Genomic DNA, 6,000 nt, shown 5'->3' with positions numbered 1-6,000 from the left:
ATCAATATATCTCCTTTTCTAATATTAAGGAGGCTATTAACACCATGTCCAATGGAAAGGCTCCTAGTTGTGATGGCTTTCCTTGTGAGTTTTACAAGGCCCTCTAAGAGTGTGTTAGCGAGGACATGCATAAAGTTTATCTTGAAGCTTCTGAATCCAAGTTGTTAGGGAAAGCTATTAACTAATAAAATATTAAATTCATACATATTTTTTAGACATTTGAAGGATATTTATAATTAGATGCCCATCACCTTACTCAATCTCTCATATAAGATTATTTTCAAAGATTTGGCTTTGAAGGTGCACCATCGCCTACCTAAAATTGTGAGGCCTAAACAAATTGGATTCATTACATATAGGTATATTTAAAGAATATTATTGTAGTTTGGGAAGGTATGTATGGGCAAGGTTCTCTCAATAGAAGGTTCTATCTTAAAAAATATTTTTTCCAAGGCCCATGAGATTATTAAATGGCCCTTATTTTGGTCATGCTTCAAGCTCCAAGGTTTGGGCCTTGCTTAATTTAGTTTATTTCTATGCTCTTTTTTGATGCCTCAACTTGAAATACCATTAATTTTTAGTAATCTAATGCCTTTGTATTTTTCAATATTTTCACCAAGGTTGTCCCTTGGATCTACATCTTTATGTGCTTCTTATCGCAAGATTTGGTTACCTCTTGGCTCACTTCATATCTCAAAGAGTTGACCAAAGGTTTTGTCATACCTAATTCCTCATCTCATCTTGTTAATCATCACTTTGCATATGATTAATTACTTGTATTTGAAATTCTCTTGGCTCAGCCCCTTCAATTGGAAATGGATTGGTCGTAAAGAGGTTTTTAGATTTGAGCATTCCATTTTCCTTGCAATATTCACAAGTATTTTTATAGCAAGTTGTCCATACCAAAATTGAAAAAAGTTGGCATACTAGATTACGAAACCACTCTCTTTGATAAGGAAATTTTGAGTTTTCTCTCTGATTCTTATGTCCACTTATGTTTGGTATTCCCCATGTTGGGATCATTCTAAATCATCTTACATGAAATTGGAAAAAATTCTTTGTGATTTTCTTTAGACCTCCTCAAAAAATTACAAGGGATATCATAGGGTTCTCTGAGAGTTTCGTTGTCTTCCTCATGATTCTTGAGGTTTGGAGCTTTTATCTAACTAGCATTTGGAGTTGGCTCTTTGCACTAAGATGGCTACACATTCTCTTCATGGCGATCAAGATTGCAAAATTATTATTTGGTATTGTATTTCATCTAGCCATCCTTCTAGATGCCTTACTTGAAAGGGAATTGGGATACAAACCAATCTCACCATGAAGAAGACAATGCAAATCAAGGGACTTTTGTGATTAAAAAAAAAGGTATTTGGAGAGCTTGATAATCCATGAAACCCTAGCTTTTCTAGAATAATTCTAAATTTTGTGATGCACTTTCTATCAACCAACAAAATATTTGGTGCCCCCCATTTTGTAAAATGAGGATCATCCATCAACAAAGCTACCTTGGGTGTGTTCCTTAAGTTTTCACAAGAAAGGTATTCAAGCCCCATAAGACCTCTTCTCTAAAGCCTCAATGGGTCTCTTTACATGAAATGATGCTAAATTCAAGTTAGATACCTCTTTTCTTAGGATCATGAAATGTTTTCAATATAGTCATGGGGGCAATTCTAGCTAATATAGTTCATTAAATTGTCATCAATTCTTCTAGGCCCTCGTGGAAATATTGGAAGAGGGATCCAAACACTACCTTCTAGAATTTTAAACCACGAAACATGTATCATTGTCTCTCTTCCCAATTGCCCATGGTGCTTAATTTAAATCAACAATATCATTTACATTCTCTTATCTTGATTTGGTAAGACACATTTCATATTATCTGGTCAATTATTTTATAATCAAAATTTGCCCTTTTCATGGTGAATTCTTTTCCAAGGCCATCTTGTGGGCTCTAATTTATCTCATTTGTGTATTTTTTATCCTTGTTGCCCTTTTTGTTGGTATTTAGAGTCTATTAAGCATTTATTATGGTTATTTCCTCGAGCTCAAATTTTTTAGACCTAGATCCATGACTTTTCAAGCTTTTTAGACTAGTGTCTTTTTCAAAGCACATAGTTTATTTTATAGGATTGGTTTCGTATCCCTCATAAATGCAACCAAATATGGCATGGTTTTAGGATTGAGATTATTTTCACCATTTGAAAAACATAAATTTATCTATATTTGCCAATTGTTTTATTGATCAATGTGTTTCACTTTTTTTTTAAACTTTGATATGTTCTAATGTCTTAAATTGAAGATTCGCGTGCAAGATAACAAATTTTCACTTGAGATAGACCACTTATAAATACTCCTTGAACATTGGGGTAGTGCTTCTCTAGAGGCAGCTATATTTACTTCATCTCCTTCTTGCTTCAAGGGTTTCTCTTCTTGTTGCGGGTATTTTCATAGAAATAATCTTTCTTCTTAAGGTACCCAAGAGGCCCACTCCCAATATTCTCACACAATTGCAAGAAGGTCTATCATGGTCAATAATGTCAGTTGTGGCCTACTTGTTGGCACTCTACCTCCCCACCACTTTTGGGAGGAACCTATGGGTGGCTTATAGGCGGTGCTTCAAACTAGTTTGGTTCTAGTAAGTTTCCTTGGCTGGATCTTTGTTATTTTACAAGCTCATTCTTTTGAAGAAGAAGACAAAGAAAAAAATGATGATCAATACTTGATCCCACCTCATTGATAATCAAAACCCTGCTAGTTTATAGGGAAAATCAAATGATCGAGATCCTTCTAGTCTCATCCTTGCTACTATATTAGTCGCTTAGCGACTTTGTAGTTGTTTCTATGTTTTATTCTACAACATTAGGTCCATGTGGACTCTAGGGTGTGATTTTATATCCACCCGCTTTTTTTATGAATATGTGTAATATTATTTTATAAATGATATTCTAGTCACTTATACATCAAAAATATAATTTTCATGAAATTCATCTTTTTGTTGTGTTGATGAAATCAAATACACCATCTACACTAAAATATGGTTTATTTTTATCTATTATTGTACTATTCTTATAGTCAAATTTTGTTTTCAATATTCTACAAGTAAAATAAATATTTTGTTAAAAAAATAAAGCTAAGAGTTAGGAGTCAAATCATAATTATAAAGGAAATGAGATAAGGATTAAGAAAATGCGGCTTTTAAAGTTTAGGTAGATTTTATCATGGAAGATGACTATATGAAATGACTATTTAGGAAGTGTCTTGGATAAGTGTACTGATTTGAAAAGAGATGAATTATTGACCTCTTGTATGCCCTCATGACTCTATGGACATCCACTTGACCAAGGGGATATTCTATTAACCTCTAATACATGATAATGACCTTATGCTATGTGCCTTTAAAATATTCAAGGGTTATCCACCAAATATTTATCTTCCCTATGGTGAATGAAAATTGTTGAAAAGTTCTACTAGTATTAAAATATCATTTGTCAAAGATGGAAGGGGAGGAATAGGTTACAATGTTTGGGAGCTTGCCTTTGTCTAGCCCCTATTTTGGCATGTTCTTTATCCTTCAAGTATTGAACATATTTGAGTGAATTTTATAGAAGAGTGGTGTGAATGTGGTATCTATAAGAGGTGTAAATATAAATCATAAGAGGCTTTCTACAATAACGATAGTATTTATAGTTGTTTGGAGAAGAAAGTGTGGTGGTGAAAGATCACAAACTATGACAAGGGGATTGGTGATGAAGCTTTGAGTATAAAGGATGTGTGAATATATAGGTTTCAAATGTAGATTTCATTAGTGAAATACTAATAAGTGAATGCGTTGTAATTGATGATTGGAAGGATCCACAAGCTTAAAAATAAACTAGATGTTAATCCAGGCAAGTTAGAATTGTAAAGGACACAACACAATCATATGTAGGTAACAATTTTGTAACAATGAAGTGGGTATAGTTTAGCTTTCTTAGCGCACAATCAAGATCCTTAAGCTACAAAAATAGTGTAATTGATTCCTACACATGGCTCGGGAACACATGCACCAAAAATAAGTGAAAAATGTGAGGTGTGCAATTTTAAATTTATATTCCCCCCCCCCCCCCCCCCCCCACTTTAGTGAGTTTACAAAATATAATTAGATAAACATGCTAAATTGAATAACTTTCTTATACAATATTGAATATATAAAGGATGCATCAAAAGGATATACAAAAACAATGCTCTTAAACTTTCCTTCACACGATCATCCATTCAATTTACTAACAATGCACACACACAAGAGGAATTTTTTTTATAGTTTTTGTTAAGATTGAATGTGTAAAAAAATAGAATAACACTATCAACTACCATGTATACTAGGAATCCCTAAAGGAAAATTGAGACTTGAAATGGAATAAAAAGAGAAGAATTCATATAGGTATGAAGTAGCCCCCTAGATATGTGTTTGGATATGAAGGAACAATGTTGTAATATATTGGGATCCACTTGGATAAAGAGTCAAGTGATGAGATATGGTTGCAAATAAGCATGCACAATGAAAAAATGATCATGGTTGTGTAGGAGAATACATATTTAAATTAGGATATGTTTGTGATGGAGCCATCTAAATAAACTAGATGTGGTTATAACAAAGAGACCATGATCAATTGGGTATGGTTTTCATGAGGTAACTATGCTCAAAAGGATAACATAGGAGAATGCATATTCTCCCTTAAATTATTTGGATATGATAAGTGATAACCAATTTAAGGAGTGCGTAGAAGTATACAAAGGAGATAAATGTTAGTGTGTAATATATATGATAAAATAATGCACGTACACCAAATTGGGAGATAAAAATGAACAAGTTAATTAATTTGATTAGGAAACATGATCATGTTACACGTAGTGTGCATGCATTGTGGCTTGGTATAATATGGGTATGTTATATAGTCTATCCAAAAAAGTAAAAAAAATGTGATCAATTGAAACAAATTAAGCAAAACATGAGTACATTTTAGACACTTTATTACATTTGTAAAACCCATCCCATTTTTTTGCCAATGTTGCATCATATTAGAGGTGCTAGGATTTTTATTTTTTAATCAAATCTTCCTTGCATTTTCATAAAGTTTAATAGTTTAGAATGCATTTCATTTTTATTTACCAACTCCTCTAAACCTAACCCAAAACCTAATTTATATGAAGAAATAATTGAAGAGAATACAATATCACTTAAATCTCCTCCAAAAGTTATAATAGACCCTAAAAAATCCAAGAGGGTTTGGTACATTAATAATAAAATAAAATAAAAAATATATAATTCATTTCAATGCTAAAGGCATTTGTAGAAATTCTCACCATTCATCACTTGCTTCATAATTGAAAGAAATGATGAAATAATTTGACTTGGTGATGAATCAAATCCATCAATGCAAAGTTTATATAAATTCATATCACTAATGTAAATCAACTAGTTAATATAAATTCATATGATTAACATTAATTGTCGATCTTCTTCCAAAAAACCCAAACCAATAACCACCCCTCTTTTTGGCAATTTATGTTATTCCCATTAATTTAGAAGCAATTTTTAGGGTGCAATAGATTGCACAACCCCTTTCTGATGGATACACCCCAAAAAGTTTCTCACTTAGCAATGATAGGAACACTAATGGTAATAACTATATTCAAGTTTATTGCCAATAGGAATTAGGAAACAATGCCATCTAATATAAATCAACTAGTTAAGAGGCTTGGATTGTAAAAATCTTGCCACACTTCCATTAGATTGCAAATCATAAATGCCCAACTCTTGAGAAGGGATAAGGCTATATCAACTTAGCCCATGACCAATGTCAATGACTGTTGGTACGAGAAAATTCAAGAAAAAATTGTTCGACAAAAGATTTATCCTCACACCTTAGCAACTTAGCTAAGCAAATATTGACAAATAATTAGCACGTAGACACTGGTATCTTAGCCCAACAGGGTGAGTGGAATCCCCACCAAAAA

Source organism: Cryptomeria japonica, chromosome 11 (genome assembly GCF_030272615.1).
Source record: "Cryptomeria japonica chromosome 11, Sugi_1.0, whole genome shotgun sequence".
In the NCBI taxonomy this organism is placed as follows: domain Eukaryota; kingdom Viridiplantae; phylum Streptophyta; class Pinopsida; order Cupressales; family Cupressaceae; genus Cryptomeria; species Cryptomeria japonica.
The sequence above is the reverse complement of the archived record's forward strand: the minus strand, read 5'-3'. Positions refer to the sequence as shown.